This window comes from Petaurus breviceps, unplaced genomic scaffold, assembly GCF_028583685.1.
Source record: "Petaurus breviceps papuanus isolate PSGF00001 unplaced genomic scaffold, PetGlider_PUasm1.0 567, whole genome shotgun sequence".
In the NCBI taxonomy this organism is placed as follows: domain Eukaryota; kingdom Metazoa; phylum Chordata; class Mammalia; order Diprotodontia; family Petauridae; genus Petaurus; species Petaurus breviceps.
Genome location: NW_027186383.1, coordinates 5,405,710 through 5,427,495, shown reverse-complemented (window position 1 = coordinate 5,427,495; position 21,786 = coordinate 5,405,710). Strand labels below are relative to the sequence as shown.

At 44.3% G+C, this 21,786-nt stretch overlaps 1 protein-coding gene across 1 annotated transcript in view; it reads left to right on the top strand.

The window, feature by feature from the left end:
- Positions 1-21,786, top strand: part of IQCA1 (IQ motif containing with AAA domain 1) — a 247,156-nt gene that overhangs the window by 127,263 nt on the left and 98,107 nt on the right. The window lies entirely within an intron of this gene.

Below are 21,786 nucleotides of genomic sequence, written 5' to 3'. Positions count from 1 at the left end.
TACTCTCCTGAGCCAGCTCCCTTGCATTTCTAGCTAGGGCTAAATGAATAGCATAGGGACAGTGCTTGGGGCATGTATGGATTTGCTGATCCCTGGCAAGAGCTCTCTGGTTCTCAAGCAGTCTTTAGTCCCCAGGTTGGGAACCATTGCCCTGAACCATATTGTTCTTGGATTGTTGTTCATGTAGCTTCAATTGATTTCTTACTTTCCTTTGGGCTGTTGTTTGCAATGAAATTATGAGCCTCCCTGACCTCGATCTAGTAGTTTTGTGCAATAACAGAAAAAGAACAAGACTAACTCTTTTGTTTGTTCACCATGAAGACAATACCCACATCCCTAATCCTGAGAGTATCCTCTTGGCCAACCCCAATGAAAGAAAGTCCTCCCCCTCCCCCCAGATCAGTTCATCATCAACCTTCGTGCTGAACCTGAGCTTAGATATGTTTCTGCTGTCTTTTATACCAAGGAGCATTTGCCAGATACTCACCGGGAGCTCTCCAGGCTGACTGGGCTCAGGTCCAGAGGACAGAGTGAAGCACCTTGCCCCACAGATATTTCTTAAGCCTTCTCCATAAGCAAAACAGAGTTTCTGACTGTACAAATATATCTGTAGATATATTTCTATTGGCAAGCAGATGAGGACTTGGGCCTGGCCTGGCTTAATGCTCATTAAACCAGGCAAATTCTTTGGTTCGTCATTTCCTAATAAAATCATGCTTCCCTCAGTGCAGGATAGATGCAAAGCCTTGCAGAATGGCTCTGAGTATCCCTGCTCTGGTCTGCCAGGAAGATCATGTTGTAGCTTCCTAGGGAAAACTCAAAACCTCAAGAAGTCTTGAATAGAAAAGCCCTTGGTATTGATTCTGGACAGACAGACAGCTGGAAGGCTTAGTCTCACAGGAGAAGTCCCTCACAAATTAATACCGGCATAGTGACCTCAGCCCCTCCTTGCTTACAACAGTGATGATAGGTAGCCCCTCCCTGAATTTTGCTGAGAGTGAATTCATTACAGTTAAACTTCATCTAAATTCATTTCAAAATGAAATAGGGTAGGTTACACACACACACACACACACACACACACACCTTAGAGTTAAAATTAGAAACATGTGCTGAAGTCAAGAGGCCATTGTTGGCCATCATAAACAGCAGGGGACTGGCCCAGCAGCTAATCCCCCTCCTTTTTCCTGGGGTACACCCTTCAGGGTACAGGCACAGTTGGGCCTGCTGAGATGAGAAGTGCAACTCCAGGATATAAAAACAAACAAACAAAAAGCCCTTACCCAAATGGCAGGCCCCACAGGGCCATGCCTTTGATATACAAAGGACATTGTCCTTCCTTCCCGGAATTCCTCTGCTGGACCAAGCTTAACCAACTGCCCAGCAGCTTCTATCCAACTTTGTGAATTCAGAGAGGGAGAGTTTGAAGAGGCCTAAGAAATCCTCTTGGCAGATTAGGAACCCAGGCCCAGAAAAGGGAGATGACCGCCCTGCTCTCCACAGTGATGGGGCCAGCCCCCTTTGTGCTCTACCAGGCTGTCCTGGCGTCGCGGCTAGAGGGCGCCACCATGTGCAGAGCAGCAGCGGGAGTCTGTTGGACCAGAGCTCAAATCCCATCTCAGACACTTACTAGCTGTGTGCTCCTGGGCAAGTCACTTCTGTCTGCCCCAGTGTCCTCATCTAGAACATGGGGAGAATAGCACTGACTTTCCAGGGCTGTTGAAAAAGCTCTTTGCAAACCTTAAAGAACGGTTCAAGTGTATTTAGTGGTGGTCGTAGCATTGCCATGGTTCATTCAGGATTTGTCGTGAGCCTCTTACACATCTGAGTCACTGTTTTCTTCGTGTAACTGCTGTGGGCAACCGGCTCCGAGAGGTGCAGTGAGTTTGTGATGGAGCACAGCCGTCTGGGCGCGATGGAATGACCCCCCCCCACCCCCCGCCCCCCCCCCCCCCCCCCACACAGTCCTTCTCTCCACTCCCAGCTTGGTTCCCACCTCACCTGATCACCCCTTACCCAGCCCCGCCCCCACCTGGCAGATCCTGCAAGTCAAGGATCGGCGCCGGCCAACTCAGCACCCTACGCGTGGTAGACATCTATCTCTTTCTTGGATTGAATTGAATTGGACTGGACCAGCCTGAGCCACACTGAACCAGACTAAATTGGACTGGACCAGTCTGGGCCAGATTTGACTGTGCTGTCCTGGACTAGAACTGAACTGGATTGAACCAGACTGGTCCAGACTGGCCCAGACTGACTTGGCCTGGCCTAGACCAGACTGGGCTGGACTAGATGCTGCTATGTTACGGATTCTTTTCTCTCAGACTGTGTTTCAGAAAAGTTGTGTTCATTCAGATCATTAGACTCACCACAACTACCGGAGGGGGAAGGGTCGGTGGAGTATGGTTTCCCCGCTTGTAAAGCCTCTGTTTTGTCCTTCAGAGACAGGTTAAGACCAAGAGAAATTGATCTTATTTTTCCTTTTAACATCTGGTCCTTATTTTCATTCTTGATTTTTTTTATAAGGATAGAAGATAATTGAAAGATGTGACAATTCCTTGCTTGGCTTTTCTACTCCCGCCCAACCTGTGACAAATTGTTCTTACAATTATTTTTTTTTCTCTTTTAACAACTGCTGACAAAAAAAAAATTCCCACGGTAACCCACCAATCTGCAAATTGCAACCATCAGTGAGGGATAGATTTCCATAGCATTGCTGGGGCAAAAGAGCTTCTTCATTAGATGTTTTAGCTATAAATTTGATTTTCCTGTGTCATGGGCTGAGAGGGAAGGTCCTGAGCTGCATTTGTAGTGGGAGCTTCCTCACCTGGGAGTTCCATTTCTCAGTGAAACACAATCCAGTTCCTATCCTGAGCCTACTTCAGCATTACAGTGAAACAACTAAGTGAATGACCCTCAGCTAAGCACCTACTATGTGGCAGTCCCTGTGCTAAGCCCAGGGGATGCAAATGTGAAGGAAAAAGACAAAACTGCATCTGTCTGTAGCTTCCAGAAAACATTAGGGGAATATCTGTGGCACGATGGCCAATGATGGGCATCTTTATTAAGTGGAAAACTCAGTTTTGGTCTAATGACCGTTAGTGAAACAGTCCTCTTATTTCTCTTTGAAAATTCTCTGACTCCACAGGATATGACATCACAGCATCCCAAAACCATTTTCCTTCTCCAGTAGTTCCACAGTGCCCAGTTCCAAAGGCTCTTTGGTGATAACTGTTTTCCAACTCTGCTGCAGTCTTGGGTGGTGCAATAGCCCTGGGCTCTGGGGGGGCTGAGTTTCAGGCATCCACAGCAGCCTCCTCTTGCCCAAAGGACTGACTGACCTTCACACTTGCCCTTGTGGGAGGCATCCCTATTTGTGACTGAAGGTGGGAGATATCTGCTCCCTGAGGGTCTTTACCAGTCAGCAGCTAGAGCGCTATAATGTTCTTTCTGTAACTCTTGGCTCATTCTTCTGTAACTCTTGGCTCATTCTTCTGTAACTCATCAATTTTCTCATTGTTGGAGATTTATTCAATGCTCAGATTATTCAAGGCTTTACCGCTGTATGAGGGGTGGAGATATTGAGAGCTGGAGAAAAGAGAAGTCATGGTCTTCTGGGTTCAAGAGAAAAGACATGACATTCTAGATTCTCTTCAGGTCTGAAGAGACAAAATGATGCTGGGAAGAAGCCATCACGTGAAGGAATTGGAAGAGCCAACATCCTCCATCCCCAATCATCCCCTTCCTTTTTGCTAGAGACCTTGAAGAGTTTCTCTTTGGTGGAAATCTGAGACTCTTTTTGTGGTTGAGCTGAATTATCTTTCTCCTGGTGGAGAGCTCATTTACTCTGTCTTGGCTGGTAATATACTTGTAGATATACTTTCTCTAAATTCTGTTTGCCACTGGTTTGGATGAAGGTGTTTGTTATTTGCTATGTATGTTCATTGTGGAATTGGCATTTGGTAGAAAGAGAGTCAAGCCTGGGATGTACCTTGGGTTACCCCTTCCCCATTAAGGAATAGCAATCAGAAACACAGCTTGAGCCTCAGAGTGATTTCTCCTCAGGCAACAGAATTTAAGAGGGTAGAGGGATATCATTCTAACCTGGTATCCCCTTTTCCTGAGGAGAGCAGAGCTCTTGACCTCCTGCTCCCCCCATCCTAACAAGAATCAAAGTTTCTCTTGCAGAAATTTGGAAGTGGGAAGAAAACTCTAGAATCAGATCTATTCTTGCCTCCATTTGAGTCACGTCTGGTGGGTCACATGACCTACATGTGGGTCTAAGTCTTAGGCACGCGGGCAGCACCCACATACAACACCACATGCCTCTCACATTTCTAAGAGTAGATACTTGTGTGAATTCTCAAGGCTGTGTCACAGTCTAGCCCCCAACCCCCCCCCCTTCAGGAGCCACATGGGTGCACACCCAGCTGTCCTGTAGATTAGTAAGTAATATGCCCTCTCATTAGTTGGAGCTGTCATGCCAGCACACTGTTGTTCACCTCATTCTTCCACCCTTTTGAATGAGAACAGTCTGAGAATAGTGCATTATCCTGCCATTAAGTGAGCTATTTGTAAAGGCTTAGAACAGTGCAAGGCACATAATGGGCACTTGACAGATCCTTGTTCCCTTCCCCTGCCATTATTCCTTTACACTGAATCTTCTGCACACCATTGGGCAAAAGGATGGTGACTGGCTTCTAATGGGCAGAGTACTGGGAAGTCAACTTACTTTGTGGTGCTTCAATGCACTGTGTTCAGCCCAGCTGTGGGAACAGCCAAGCCAGTGGTGATTTACATTCCCCATCCCAACTGTCTAGATTTTGCAAGTTTTCATTCCTTGTAGTTTGGAGGCTATGAATACGTGCAATGGCAACATCTGTTAAAAGCATTGTTCTTGAATTTTTTTGTGGATCAATGTTATGTCGTCCAATAGTTGTGGTAAGTTTGGCATGTAATGTTCTGGTTTCAGTACAGTTTATGGGTTAAATTCTTTGGGATATTTTAGAGCTTATGTTTGTGGTTGGAAAATTTGTCATCTGCCAGTTTTTAAAGAATAGTGAGCTTCTGGCATATGATTCTACCCTCCTAATTATGTCTTCCTACATATCTGATATATTACACATTTTTGCAACTTCAAGTGATATGTGACTTTATCACCATCTATTGTGTGCCTACTGTGTGCCAGCACCTGTGCTAAGCACTAAGGATACAAGAGTCACATAATTCCTGCCTCCAAGGAACTTCTCTTCTAATTGGGTACTTGGTGGATGGAGTGGAATGTGAAGAAGCCTGGCCAGGGCCAGCTAGATCTAGGGGGCCCTGGTGCATAGGGGCTCATACACACATCAATCAGGATAGTGTTGGCCATGAGGTCAGAGTCTCAAAGCTTAATGGGTTAAATCTCTCCAAAGGGGCTGGTGATTCAAAAGGTAGAGCAACAGAAAGAGAGAGACAGAGAAATTGAGAATATAGGGAGATGAGGGTCCAAGACAAACTCCACTATAGATCTCCTAGGAGAGCCCCAGAGGACCCAATACTCCATGACTAAACAGCAAAGCTTTGATAAAGATGTGTAGCTATTGGCCAGGTTTCTTGGCTTGGAGCCAGTTGCCTATAAAATTGAAACACAGTGACCCAGTCTTAAAGTGTGAACACTTTTATTTCTTCATAAACGTATTGAACAGCCAGGCCACCTGGCAGGTGATGTCTTACTTGGCGTGGATTCCATGTCTACACTGGGCATCACTTTGAACATTTCAGGAGAGACACTGGGCATGCCATCACACTCCTGCGATCCTTTTATTGAGAAGGGTAAAGCAGGTGGTTCTCTTGAGGGTGGGAGTTCTGAATGCAGTGGACTAAGCTGATTGGGTGTCCATATTAAGTCTGGTATTAATATGGTAACCCCTCCCCCAGCAGGGGATCACCAGGCTGCCTGAGGAGGGAGCAATTTGGCCCAGGTTGGGGACAGAGCAGGTAAAAGCTCCCATGATGGGAGTAGTGGGATCCAGCCCATGAGTAGTTACTGCATTTGTGGCCTAGGACAGAAAGGAAGAACCAGTCTTTATTTATTTATTTTGCTTTTGGAGGGGGGAAAGGCAATTGGGGTTAAGTGACTTGCCTGAGGTCATACAGCTAGTTTTGTGTTAAGTGTCTGAGGTCAGATTTGAACTCAGGTCCTCCTGACTCCAGGGCCAGTGCTCTATTCACTGCTCTATCTAGCCACCCCAGAACCAGTCTTTAAAGCAAAGGATAAGATGCCAGTTGGTCACTGAACTCATCACCTCCCCGGGTTTCATTCAAAACGAAGCCACCAATAGGGGCTCCTTGTTATGGGACCACTTGCCTGTAGCATTGCTGACTGACCCTTGTCCACTCTGCTCATCTCCAGGTTCCTGACTCCCAGTTCTCAACCTTCTGCTCTGTCTTCTTTGGGCTGGTTCTCTCTACTCTTAGCCTCATTTCCCCCAGCTCATGATCTCCTTTCCATTCCTGCCAGATTCCTCTGGTTTTCTCTCTGGATGCTGGATCAGCAACCCTAAACTGGACATAGTCTGTCTGCCCTGCACTGGCTCCCAGACCATGGCTGCTACCCATGAACCCCTTACCTCAATTCCATGCCATGCAGGTTTGTGACTTGCCTGCATCATATCCCATGCTAGACAATTACAAGGCTGATTTCCATTTTTAAAAAATACATTTGAGGATGAGCAAAGGCAAGACTAGGGCAGGCTTCATTTGGTCCTAGCGGATGCTGAAGGCAGCTTGGCTCTGAAGACTACTAGGGGACTTGTAGCCTTCTTCTCCTGCTTTCCTGCCCTGCAAATCCATGGCCAACCTCAACAGAGTCCTTGTATGTGAGGCTACCCAGGGCTGGCCCCATACAGAATGGAGCTGGATGGGCCCCATGCTGGAACCTGTCCTGCCTTCCCAGCAGAAATGGCAAGTTCCTAGGCTTCAGCACAGATGTGCTGCCAGTACTGGCCTCTGGGCTGCTGTTGTCCAGGCTTCTTTCCCTGGAGTTCTCTATCTGCTCCCTGTACCTGAGGGAAAGGCTTACAGGAAGTCTTCTTCAAAGGCAAATGAGAGAAGAGTACAGAGATTTGGATGTGCCCCCTGTATCCTCTTCTCTGACTTCCAAGTGAGGAGGGGGGAAAGCATGGCCATCGCTGTCAGTTCTTTATGATTCATAAAAGCATGGCCAAGGATTTCCCAAGCTAAGGGCTCAGCCAGAGGCACCTTTACCTTGTGGGGGTGGGCTGTTGAATTTCCTCTTCCCACCCCACCCCTGCCTGCCTGCCAGGTGAAAGTGGCCCACCACGATCAAGCCTCAACCTAGCTTACAAGCTTTATCCCCTCCTCCTCCTCATCTTCAGCAGCACTCTACTCCAACACAATGAGACTCTTCCCTTCTGCTTCCCCCAAAATACCTTTCTCCCCCAGAAGTTTCCTTATGTGAATGACTGTCACTGAGCAAAATGACACACTTTTGGAGGGACAATTTTTATCACCCTTGGACTGGAAGGAGAAAATCAACAGTGACCTCATGAGGAAGCACCATGAGACAGTGCTTTTGGAATCAAAAACTAGGTTCAAATCCTGCCTCTGACACATACCACCTGTGTGACCTTGGACAAGTCACATCTGGACTGAATCTATTAATTTGTCTAATATGGTGGTTTGACCAGATGGCTTCTGAGATTACTTCTAGCTTCAGATCTGGGATCTGAGGGTCATAAACAGAAGTGTTGGAGGGGGGGTAGAAAATAATTCACATTATTATATTAATATTCATACGATTATCTTGCTAGGAATATTTTCTGATACCTGCTGTTTCTTTAAAATGTTTTAAACTCTAAAAGAGTTGGTCTGTGCAGAAAATACTAATGGAGATTGGGATCCCGGTAGAACCCGCCTTCTAGGGAGGAAGGATGGAAACGCCCTCGGGCTCCACTTGCTCTAAAGCCTGTAAAGAATCTCTGGGATATCAATGATCACTGACATTCCTTAGAATGGCTATTTATAATAATGGGATTAACACTCCTGCTGTGCACACAGATTGTTTCATTTAATATGTGATATTGCTGGTTGGCTGATAGATTGCCTGTTATTTTCAAATTTGTGTTCATTACTTCATGATTCAAGATGGGAGGTTAGTGGTGTAAAATGCCTACCCCCACCCCAATTAATCATAGAGTCAACCCAACTTAATACTTGCCATCAAAAACTGGTTACTATCTATAAACAGATGATGTGTTTCCCTTTTTAATTTACTGATATCAGTCAATCAATAGATATTTACTAAGGACCTACTCTATGCTGGGTGCTGTCCTGGGTGCTAGAGATACAAAGACATCCTACCCTCAATGAATAGACCAGCCTATCCCCAAGTTGTGAAGGAAGAAAAGACTTGTCGTTGCCCCTTCTTCTTCCTTTACCATCTCTCCTCCCCCGTTTCAGAGACTCATCCCTCTTTCCCCTTCCCATCTCCAAGGCCTAGCATCCAGCACCCTCCTGTTCTCTTCACCACTCTTCAAATCCTCCCCCAGAAAACAGTACATCCTTGAGACCTTGCAATCCTTTTACACTTCAGGGTGAATTGTAGATGTAAATACCCCTGGGAAAGTAAGGAGAGGTCAGACTCAAATAAGGCATCTGTACCTCCTGTGCACTGCTCAAAAACTGTATCCTCTGTGTGGCATTGAGCACCCAGAGCTGTGAATCTTCTCTGTTATGCACATGACTTGACTTAGCAAAAAGTAAACACCTACAAGCTCATGGATGGGGAAGTTTCTGACATTAAAAATAAATACATTTATGAAGGAAAAGCAGCATAGGGTAGTAACTAGAGAGCTGTCCTTGCAGTGAGGGAGACCAGGATTCAAGTCCATTCTCTGGCACCTTCCTGCTTGTGTGACCCAAGACAAGTCACTTAACCTTTACTTCCTATGGCAACTCTAATATTACAAGGTTCAAAACAGGTGCCCTTCAGCACTGACAGGGGGTAAGACCTCTCTAGGATTTCTTTAGGCTGATGTAATCACAGGTCCAGTCCAAAGAAGAAGTATAGCCCCTGTAATCCAAGTCACTGGGAAATGAATAGTGAATTTGGGGTGCAGCTAGTGTTCTAATTTGCATGAAATTGAAAATGTTTCAGAAGCAGTTATGTGACAAAAAATGCTGGAAAGGTCCACCAGAGTGAGATGGAGGAAGCCTTTAAATGACAGGCTACAGATTTTCTTTTTTATCTTTGAGATAACAGGGAGCCATTTGAGGTGTTTGGCCAGTAATGTGGTCAGCCCAGATCTATGCCTGCAGAAGATTATTCTGGCTACTCTGAGCAATTGATTAAAGACCAGAGCAGGAAACTGGGAAAGCAATTAGGAGGCCATATCAATAGTCCAAGCCAAAAGTAATGAGGGCCTGAACCGTGATAGTGGCCATGTGAATGGAGAGAAAGGTCTAGAGGGGCATGGTTGGAGCAGAACTGACAGAACTCAGTCACTAATTGGATATCGGGGTGGGAGAGGGGAGTCAAAGGTGATCGAAGGGCTCCCTTCCCAAGGGACCGAGTCTGCATTTCATATTATATTAGCTTTCTTTTGGTTTCAATCCCTCCTAATCTCCAGGAGTCTCTTATGGGATAAGCCTGAGTTTCTTTTCACATTGGTAACAGGCCAGATAATTTCAGCCCAGAAATGGGGACTTGCTCAGAAAGGAGAGGCAAGCAGCACAGACTCTCCCAAAATGAGAGACTTAGAGAAAGCTGCATGGGGGATATGTGAGGTGCAGGGATGCCTGATGGGAGAAGGAAGGGCTATGTGCTCCCTCCCAGATCCTTCTCTCCTCTTCTTCCCTCTCTGCTTTTCCCAACTCCAGCCCTTCTGCCTACCCCTCCTTCTCTCTTCCCACTCCTCCATACTTCTCCCCACCCCAAGGATGGGGTGGAGGCATGTGTGTAAGAGGGTGCCTACCAAGGGACAGGGTCCATGCTGAAGATCCCTGGGGCCATGAGAGGAGAGAGAGATAATTAGCTTATACATTCCAAGCTGGAAGGGCCCTTAGAGGTCTTTTAGAACAAACCTCTTCCTTGTTACTCATAAGAAAACAGACCAGAAGGGTTGGGCCACTTGACCAACAGAGCCAGTGAGGGTCTGACGCTAGATCTGAACCCAGGTCTTGACCCAAATTTCCCAATACTACACTACCTGTCCCAGAAGTGGGGGCTAGAGAAGCTCTTCCCACTGTACTTGAAGGTACCTGTCAGTGTGTCCAAGTCAGAAAGGCATCCTTTAGTCCTTCCCACAGACTATCATGCTTTCTGAAAATATCCTCACCAGCGAGAAACCATTACTGGAGTCACCGTCTTTCAGGCCCCATAATTATGCACGTTAAGCTATTTTTTACAGTGGTGGTGATGGATTTATGCTAATCTCACTTACAATCTCTCACCCATTATCCTTGTGACCAGTGAATGGAACACATTTGCAAGACAGCTGGCCAGAGTTAGGGGTGTAGTCTGTAGCTGAGGAAGGAAGCAATATCTCTTGGTAATTGATTGAATGTATGGAATATAGGAAATGAAAGAAAGGGAAAAATAAAAAATGACTCAGAGGTTTTAAGCCTGGGTGATTTGGATAATGGTGTTGCCATTGATGAAAATAAGAGTTTTATGAAGAGAAGTCTGCTTTGGGGAAGGATCAGCTCAGTTTGGGAAGTGTCAGACCCAACAGGACCATTGAAATCCAAATGGCCATCCACATGAGGCATGCAATAGAGTGGAAGGACCCTGCTTTTGGAGTCAAGGCCTCTGGGTTCTTATCCAAGAATGGACTTGACATCCGGCCATCATACACTTCCCTGAGCCTTGTCACCTGTAAGATGAGTAAATTGACCTCCAAGAGGGAATTAATGGTAGACTGTCTCTTAAGTTCTCTTTCAATGACAAAATTTGGAGAGGTCCAGCAGGTCTTTGCTTAATAAGCTTTTCCTGAGCATGAGACTAGGGGGTTAGAGAGAAAGAGGTGGAGGTGATAATGAGGACCAAGAAAAAGGATCAGCTCACCCAGGGAGATAGCACATAAAAGAGTGCGAAGCCAAGGACTGAGACTTAGAAAATGACTCTTGGTGGGACAAGGAGAGAGACAGGCAGTCAGGAAGAAGGTCTCCAAGCAAAGTCAGTTAAAGCAAAGGATTTAAGCATTCGATTCTCAATCTCAGCGCCATCTTTAGGCCATTCCCAAATCTGCCCCAGAATCCCCAGGCACCTGGATGCAGCTGTTTGAGCAGCTTCCCCACTTGTTAGCAAAGCAAAGGACTCCTGGAGGAAGGGGGAAATCACAGATCAAGATTCCAAATAACTGGAATGCTGAAATTCTTGTGATGCTTTGTTGAGTGGGGGTGTGACTCTTGAAGGCTGAGAAAGGCTTCAGAGAACAGTTACTTCATCTGTGCATGTCTGTCTGTCTGTACACACCTGCATGTATCCTATGTGCAGCTATTTATTGATAGCTTATCTCTTCCATTAGAAGGGAAACTTCTTGAGACCAGGATCTGCTTGGCTCCTGGCTTCTGACTTCACTTTTCTCTCAGTGCCTGGCCCAGAGCAAAGGCTGAATAAAGGCTTATTGATTGATCTTTGTCCTGGTTCGACATTTGAGAGGGCCTCGTATGTGCAGAGCACTGTGTTTGGCACTAGGGTCATAAGTCCCTTCCTTCAGAAAGCTCCCATTCTAACAGGGAAAGGCTAAAGGAAGGAGCATTTCTTGAAGGCCTGTTATTTTCTAGGCACAGTAATGCGAGGTTCTTTCTTGACCACCCTATCACATTACTCACTGACATCCCACCATCTTTTGCAGACAGTGTTCTGTGGCCGTGCTTATCCCATCTTGTACTGGTGATGTTAATTTTTTGAACTTGTATTAAGACTTTCTTTTTCTCAAAGGCAGCTGAGGACTCTCTTGCTCTCTCATACTGACTAGGGACTTACTAAATGCTTGTTGATTGACTGATTGATTACTCTTAACTATCAACTCTCTGTTAACTCTTTTCTGTTCCATACATTAAAATCTATTATTTTTAAAATTTTTTTTTGCTTTTGGAGGGGGGAAGGCAGGGTAATTGGGATTAAATGGTTTGCCCAGGATCACACAGTTAGTAAGTGGTAAGTGTCTGAGGTCAGATTTGAACTCAGGTCCTGACTGTAGGACCGGTGCTCTATGCACTGCGCCACCTAGCCGCCCCCATACTTTACAAGCTCAAGATGAAAAGACTTAGCAGAGAAATCAGAAGAGGAATAAGATTGGAGCAGCACTCTTACCAGTTACCGTTGTTCCATCTGCCCTAAATATTAGACCTCTCCCTTCTTTGATCTCCTGGTAGTTTTGACTTTCTTCACCAACCTCTGCTCAATTAGAGCTTTAGGCCTCCCAACATTTCTCATAAAACATTGCTAGGATTCTGCATTTGCCTCTGTGAGCTGCCCTGGCTTCCATCCACTCCACATGGCTCTCCTAAAACTCTTAATGGATTCCCTATTCATCCACAGTAATGCAGACAAGTCCACTTGTTCCTTCTCCCTGGAATTGCTTCTTTTGAGGTCTTTAGAATTTCATTCTTGAGAGTTTCTCAGAGCTCCTGGACTGACTAGTTTATAGACTTACATCTGTGGGATTTTACCTATATTTTCCCAAAATCCTTTGTAATATATAGTCCCCAAACCGCAGGCCATGGCAGACTACTCCTGGCTTTCTTCTTTTCTGCCACGAGTTCAAAGATGGAGTGATCACCTCTTCACAAAGTTCATGTAATTTATATCCAACAGCCAATTCCTTCTTATTGGTGAGCATCAGATTTATAATGTATTTTCCCCTTATAGGATCATAGATAGAGAATTGAAAGACAATTTGGAGACCATTCACTCCAACAACCTCATTTTACAGATGGGGAAACTGAGGCAAAGAGCAATTAAATGGTTTTCCAGAGGCATAGAGGTACGAAATTTCAGGGACAGAATTCGGGTCATCTGGCTCCAAATCCATGTGGGGTCTTCATGACGCCACACCATCTTTCCCTTATTGATTTCTTCCACAAGATAAAACAATGGAATCGTTCCCTGACATGGTCCAAGAAGGCATGGGAGGAGAAGTCACAGGATGCTAACATGCCTCCATAGCCATCTGGGCACAGAGCACTCAGGTGAATGAAATTCCACATATTTTGAAGAATAAACGGTATTGTCGTACTTGAACCTTGAAATTCTACAGAAATTGCTGCACCTCCTTGCCTTTTATCCCTGCCAGGCTCAAAGACTTATCTCTCATAAAGTCAGAGTACAGAGAAATTCTGTTGAGCGCACCCGCTCAGCTGCTTTTGCTCACCTGCACTTGTTGCCTCATTCTTTCCAGTATGAGATGCTTATTAAATGATCATTTCATGAAGAGCCTGCCTCTATTGGCAGTGCAACATTAGGAGGAAAAGCAGCTGTGATCGAATTTCAGTATGTGACCATTCTTCATTCCAATCATTTCCCTTTGTATGGACTAGGTTTATCCTTTGGACTTATGTATGCACAGATTGTCTAGAATATCATTTCTTTGAGGTCTGGTTCTGCTTTGTTTTTGCCTTTGTATGTTCCTGGCCTTTAATAACTCTTTGTTGATTGCTCGATTGATTGATTACAAATATGTTCCTTGACCATTTGGTGGAAAACAATATATCCTGTCTAGGAAAAGCATGATATTGAAGAACAAAGCACTGGAAAGACAGGACATATTAGTAAAGCTGTCCAAACCACTTCTACCCCCATGACCAGCTCCCCTCAGACCCCTGGGGAGATTGCCCAGGATCCAGCTCCGTGGCTTAGTATCAGAAATGGATGTGGTTTTATCTATCAAAATGACAGTGAAAAAGATGTATTTCTCCCCCAGCCTTATCTTCTCTCGGCACTCAAGACAAATTGAATTACTGGATTACATCCAGCCTCTCCCCCAGACCTTGTCATCTTCTCTGCTTCTCAGCCATTAGGATCTTTGGTCCTTTCTATCTTCCCTAAAGGTAAATCCAATTGGAATGTGAGCACCTCGAGGACAGGGAGAGGCTTGCTTTTCTGTGTGTGGCCCAACTCCTAGAACACTTCTCTAAACATGGTAAATTATTAATAAGCACATTAATTTGGGGCAGCTAGGTGACTCAGTGCATAGAGCATGGGTCCTTGAGTCTGGAGGACCTGAGTTCAAACCCAGTCTCCTACACTTGACACTTAATGAGCTATGTGACCCTGGGCAAGTCACTTAATCCTGATTGCCTAAAGAAAAAAAAATACATGAATTCATTCAAAGATCTTTGGGCTTTGAGTCAGAAGACCTGGGTTCAAGTATCTTTCTACACTTATAAACAATGTGAAGATGAAGAAATGACTTAACTTGCTGGTCCTTGGTTCCCTTACCTTTGAAGTGGGGATAATTGTACTGCCATTATCTGCCTGATTTAGGGGGAATTGTGTAAACTATAGAGTGCTATATAAGCATGAATTATTACTATTAGTTCATTTAGTTATACAATGACTTCCTTTCTCAATTGTTTATCCTTCACATATGTAACTTTTGTTAAGATAATTCCCTTAACATTCTCCTTTGGTGAGCTTTTCCATGGAAAGCAAAACCCCCCATGCCAACCTGATTCTTTTGGTTTCCTATCAAGGGCTTTGTAGATACTGTTGTGTTAGGTTAGTGACTTTCTTTTTCAAGAAAACTTGGATATGAACAGAAAAAAATATTATTTAACCACTGCTCTAAAGTTAAGATAGGTTTGCTGGGAAAGCATTGCCAGACTTTTTCTCTCTGTTCCTTTTATGTGGTTTTATTTATTATTATTATTTTTAGGTTTAGATTTCAATGTCATGGAAACAGTCACAAATCTGAGAATCCAATTCTTTCCAAATGAGGCAGACTAATAGCATAGGACCCTTCAACAAGCTTTCAACAAGTCTCTGTAACTTTAGCCAAGTTGTTCAGGTATATTTGTTTTTAAGCAAAAGCCAGAACACCTCCAGAATGTCCGCCAAGCATTTCTGGACTTATTTTTTATAATGACCAAAGCCCACTAGAAGAGCTCTTGCAATTTCCAACAACTGGCATTTCTGACCATTTGCAAAGCTCCCAGCAGGAGACAGAGGTCAGAGCGCTGGCTGGTCCATGTTCTAGCATCCTAGCCTGGGTCTATCACAGCCCGGGGGCTAAGCTGATTTCAGGAGCTCTGTCACCTGTCTGGAATGAAACGGCCCAGTTGGGACCCTAGAAGTGATTGGAAACTCTAGTCAATCTGTTCATCTCTCCCAGAAAATGACCTGCTCCACTGATTATCACCACAAGATATGACGGAATGGTGCCTGGGATTTAAATTACCATATTTAATTAAATATAAAATACTGAAATGCTTGGGGAAATTCACTAATGAGAATTCAGGGACTATAATATATAACCATCTTTCCCCTTTCTTTCTCAGAGCAGATTTTTTACACCATCAAAGTATTTTCTTTGGCAAACACATATCTTGCTTTATGAGAAAGTGTATATTTTTAAATAATTTATCATTTGAAATCTCTTTTCCCCATAATTTAATTTAATTCTTTAATAAGCTAATCCAATTGGCTATTTGGAAACTATGTAGCATTTATGAAAAAAAAGACCCACTTGTTCAGATCCTTCCAATATGGGCAGCAAAGATATAGGGAGTGGCCCATAACGTATTTCGAAGAGGCAGTGGTAGATTTCATTTTACTAGTTTTTAAAGTCTGGGCATCAGCCCCAACCTGTGTGAGGATAAAGAAGGCAATATGGCTAACAGCACTCAGATTTTATCCCCATCTTCTCAGCAGGACGAGATCAAGATATGAGTGGTTCCAAATGAAATCTAAAAATAATTATATTGCATACTCTACTTAAGGCTGGTTGAATGTCCTCTGCAGTTCAGATGAAGAGGTCACTGCTAAGGAAAAGAAATGAACAGCATCTCAGTCTTTTAGCCATTCTCTGCCAGGACCCTGGGGGCTTGTTAGCTAACCCACCGATCTTCTTTTCCAGATACATTAGAACAAAGGTCTTAGAAAATTTCAATTACATTGTTTAAAACCTTCTTCCCCTTATTTCTTACTGCCAGATGTATTTCTCACATAGCAAAATCATAAAATTTTCTTAACAAAATGAGCATCTCTCCCTACTCTTTTCTTTATTCTGAAGTAAATTGGCGGGTCGTGACATGGGTATCCTAAGCAAAAACACTCTTGCGCATTATTTGCCTTTAAAACTCTTATCCCTTCACTGATTACATGGCAGGCTTTCATTTTAACCTTGACCAAATCTGTTGACCCTGAACTAGCATCTTCACTTTATGCCTTCTCTTTAATGGCTCTCCCATTTGGAGTTTGTTTATACCCTCTGATTAGCTCATTTGAGCTGCTATCTCATTAATGACCCCAGACCCCTCTGACCTTCATTCTGCCTTAGCCCCTGTGGTCAGCCAATAATTACCTGCTAATGACTGCCCTATCTTTTTTTCCCCTAAATAATTTACTATCCATATTTCTAAAGTCTAAGGGACATGTTCAACAATTTACAGAATTTTATCTTCAACCCACCTAAACTCTAGGATGACATGGCCACTTCCCCCCACCCCACCCCCATCCAGAATCCCCATTATTTCAACTTAACTAGCCAGTTCTTCTTATAGCATGGCTTCCACTCAACTCTGGAATCTCACATTACTTGAGTTAAATGTAGGGTATGTTTATTTCAGAGGGGCACAGTCAAGATGGTGGAGTAGAAATAGGACCTCCACATGGCTCTGGCTCCCACCTTCCCCAATCCATGTAAAAGGGGACTCTGAACAAACTTTGGAGCTACAGAACCCACAAAATGACACAGAGAAGCTAACCTCCCACTGAGGACAGCCTGGCAGGCTGGCAGGAATCGGCCAGCTCAGTGCTCTGGGAGCCCAGCCCAGCCCCAGTCTGAGGTTTTAGTGCCAGAGCGGGCCTGACCAACCATGGGCTAGAGGAACTACAGATCACCAGCAGCTGTGGTGGTCCAGAATTATCAATACATAGATGCTAAGGACAAAGTGAGAGTCAGTGCAGCTTGGACTTTATGACCCAGTAGTTGGGAGTGTGTCAGCTTTTGCACCCAGGACAAGAAGCCTCTGAGGGCTGTGGCACAGCAGCTGCCATGTGGCAGCTTCAGCTCCTGGTCTGCAGAGTGTAGGGGGTCCAAGTGACCAGTCTGCAGGGTAATAACTCTTGCTTTAACCAGCTTGGATCTGGATTGTGGTCTAGGGTGGAGGTCCTGGGATGTGTGGCCAGCTTGTCAGAGCTGTGGAGGCTTCAGAGAGGGCACCCAACTAATACCTCAGGCAGCTGAGAAAACCCCTAAGTTTGGTACAAAGTTCTCCTGTATGGTGGCAGAGTCCTACTGTGGCAAAAAGCCCAAAAGTCAAGTAATGGAGTGGCAACATTACCAGGCAAATGAAGCAAACCAAACAGAAGAATCCAACGTTAGACTCCTATTTTAGGGACCAAAAGGATCAAAGCATGGGACAGGAGGAAGAGAGTGATGTCACAACTCCTGCACCAAAAGCTTCAAAGGAAAATACGAGCTTGTTACAGGCCATAGAGAACCTTAAGAAGCAGATAAGAGAAGTGGAGGAAAAAATGGAAAGAGAAATGAGAGTCAACAGCCTGACTGAGGAAAATAACACCTTAAAAAACAGACTAACTCAAATGGCTCAAAAAGGCAATGAGGAGAAGAATGCCTTCAAAAGGTGAATTTACCAGATGGAAAAAGAATCTCAAAAGCTCACTGAGGAGAAGCATTCCTTCAGAATTAGATTGGAGCAAATGGAAGCTAATGACTCTATGAGAAATCAAGATGCTGTTAAACATATCCAAACAAATGAAAGAATAGAAAGCAATGTGAATTATCTCATTGGAAAAACCACTGACCTGGAAAATAGATACAGGAGAGATAATTTTAAAATTATTGGACTACCTGAAAACCATGATCAGGGAAAGAACCTAGAAATCATCCTCCAAGAAATTCTCAAGGAAAACTGCCCCGATGTTTTAGAACCAGAGGGCAAAATAGAGGTTGAAAGAATCCACCAATCACCTCCTGAAAAAAGATCCCAAAAAGAAAACTCCTAGGAATATTATAGCCAGGTTCTGAAATTCCCAGATTAAGGAGAGAATGTTACAAGCAACCAGAAAGAAACAATTTGAATATTGTGGAAACACAATCAGGATAACTCAGGATCTGGCAGCTTCTACACTGAAGAATCGAAGGGCTTGGAATATGATATTCTGGAGGGCAAAGGAGCTGGGATTAAAACCAAGAATCACCTGCCCAGCAAAACTGAGTATCATGTTTCATGGCAAAATATAGGCATTCAGTGGAATAGAGGACTTTCAAGCATTCTTGATGAAAAAATCAGAGTTGAATAGAAAATTTGACATTTAGATACAAGAAGCAAGAGAAGCTTGAGAAGGTAAACAGGGAAAAGAAATCATAAGGAACTTATCAAAGTTGAACTATTAACATTCCTACATGTAAAAAGGATAATTGTAACTGATGAAACTTTTCTCAGTATGAAAATAGTTAAAGGGAATAGAAATTATATATATATATATATATATATATATATATCAGAGGGTATAAGGGCATATGAATACATATGTGAATGTGTGTATATATGTTTACAAGTATACATAGATAGAGGACACAGGACCAATTTAATAGGAAGGGAGGATACTTAAAAGCTGAAATTAAGAGGAGAGTAATATAATGAGAGGAGATGGGGAGAGACAGAATGCGGTAAACTATCTCATATAGAAGAGGCAAGAGAAAATGGTTATAATGGAGGGACAGAATAGGAAGGCAAAAGGGAATGCGTCAACCTTATTTTCATTGAATTTGGCTTGGGGAGGGAATGAAATACATACTAAATAGGGTATCTCACCCTACAGGAGAGTAGGGGGGAAGAGGATGAGAGGGGGGATGATGGAAAGCAGGGCAGGATGGGGGGGAGGGAAATTGGAAGCACCCACTTTTGAAAAGGGACAGGATCAAAGTAGAGAATAGAACAAGTAGGAGGTGGGATAGGAGGGGGGGAAATATAGTCAGTCTTTTACAATATATCTACTACGTTAATGTTTTGCATTAGTCATACATGTACAACCTATACTGAACTGCTTATCTTCCCAGTAAGGGTGGGTGACAAGGGAGGAAGGGAATGAATCTGGAATTCAAAGTTTTAAAATGAAATGTTTAGAATTATATATATATACATATATGTATATATATATATACTATTATTAATACTATTTTACATGTAATTGGGAAATAAGATATACAGGCTCTGGGGCATAGAGATCCACCATGCCCTACTGGAAAAGTCGAAAGGGGTATGGGAGAAGATATGGGAGAGAGCAGATTGGAAGAGGGGATATCCTGTGGGACTGCTATTTTGGGGCAGTGGGTAGGGGGAAAATGGGGAGAAAATTTGTAACTCAAAATGTGGTGGAAATGAACGATGTAAATCAGAAGTTAATCAAGCATTTGAAAAATGAAAAAAAAATGTAGAGTATGTTTGTTCATATAGCTAACACCATTTGGCTCAAGGTCCCATCTCAGAAAGCTGAGAAGGTCTCAGGTTAAACTCGGGTCCAGGTGTCCAGTGGCACAGATGCCATCACACAGCAATGAATCAGAACAGACATACAAAGGGAGTAACAAGGGAAAGTCCAATGATAGAGAATATTCCTTCCTCCCACAGCAGGCATGTAAGTCAAAGTTATACTTGAGAGAATTAGTGGAGAACAGTCTGATTTTCCAATAATATTCTGAAGATTATTGAACTGGAAGGGACCTCAGGGCTCCCTCCTTTTACAGATAAGGACAATACGTCCCATAGAGGCTGTGACTTAAAAAGGAGTCAAAGCACCCTTTGCATTGTACTGCCCCATAGCAGCCCACCTCTGCTACTATCATGCTACTGACTGGAAGATGTACAAATGCAAGATCCTCCTGTGCTTATTAAAAAATCACTTGGTTCAGGAGAATGAACTCTGGTCCATATGTTCCTGTAAGGCTTCCCTAGGAGGTCTGGCCAGTGTGCTGAGAGTGTGCTTCATCTGGAAAGCTGGGCATCGTGTGCATGCCAGTGGGTCACAGGAGTTGTCCATCAGGTATCCCGTGCTCTCACTGTGACTGGCCTGCCCTTTTTACCCAACCTCCCATCTTTCCAATGGTATCTCCCAGGCAGTAACACACTACGGCCTGGCCAGGCCACCACGTGCCCCTCTGTTACTTCTGGCTCTGTGCCCTTCTAGTCCTGCTGTGATTCCATCTCTATTTCTTAGTGTGGTTTTTGGACTGAGTTATAGCTGAGAATTTTTCTCTTCTGTGCCTCCCACCCCCACCCCTCAGCACCTTGCCATTTTCTGTTTAGAGCCTTTAGAGTCCCACCATGTTGATATCCTTTGTTCTCAGATACCCTTAATTGATGCATGTACCCTCACTCACCCATGCATCCTTTGTGGGGGACTGAAAATAGACAGGCGATTTGGAAGCAAACTACCTGGGAGTAAATCCCACCTGTGGCACTTAATAGCGAGCTTGACCCTGGACAATCACTAAACTTCAATTCAGTTCAATAAAAGCGTATTAAGCAACTTCTGTTTACCAGCCACTGTGCTAACCACTGGGCACGTTGTCCTCATGTGTAAAAGGAAGAGATTGGATGAGATGGCTTCTGAGGCCCTTTCCTGCCCTAGGCATAAAACTCTACCATTCTTAGAACAACGAAGTTGAGGAACACTGAAGTGGTGGGAGTCATGGAAGGAAGCTGGAGAGGGCAGAAGGGGAAGATCCTTTTCTTAGATTTGGGGATACCTGAGCATGTGTGTGGGCTCAGGGGCCAATGAAGGTATGTGAGAGGGTAAGATGAATGAAGTAAGGTCCTGGTAAAGGAGGCTATGGCGTCCTGGGTAAGAGAAAGATATTAGCATTGTTAAGAATTTTACATAACTGGGGGGGGGGCAGGGCATAGGGATTCAGACTTGAGGAGAGGGGAAAGGGTTTGGAGCCATCCCTGTGAGTAATATTCCAGGGAGAGGAGGAGGAGAGGAGAGGAGAGGGGTGAGAGTCCACCTCTGGGACTCAAAAGAGGAAGGGTCAGGTAAGGATATGGCAGGCGCTGCCCAGAGCTATTCACTCCCTTGTTATAAGTCGCCTGTGGTCAGCAAACCTCCAGTGCAGGCACTTGTTGGAATGTCATTCATTCCTTTTCCTAGGGTGGAAAAAAGAGAATATAATAGTAGTGAAAGGACGGGTTTAGACTGAAAGCTGGAATGTCAGAGTTCAGAATTCTAGAGAGAATATGATGCAGGGAGGTCAAAGTGGTACCCATGGTGATCTGTGGCTAAATTGGAGTAGAGGTAGCAGTCCTTGGAGTTGAGAAAGGCTGGTGTGCCGAGTGTGCCTGAGGACCAGGTCACTCCTCAAGGTGTTTTAGCCCATGCATGAGATCGTGGGGTTTGGGGGGAAGAGTAGAAGACCCTCCCAGTGTATACCTGTATTGGAACGCCATCTTTAAGAACTAAACTCAAATCCTGTTGTCCCTCCATGACCCCAAGTACTTCTGGGGGGAGAGAAAGAGACAGAGAAAAAGAGAGACAGAGAGAGACAGAGACAGAGAGAGACAGAGAGAGAGAGAGAGAGAGAGAGAGAGAGA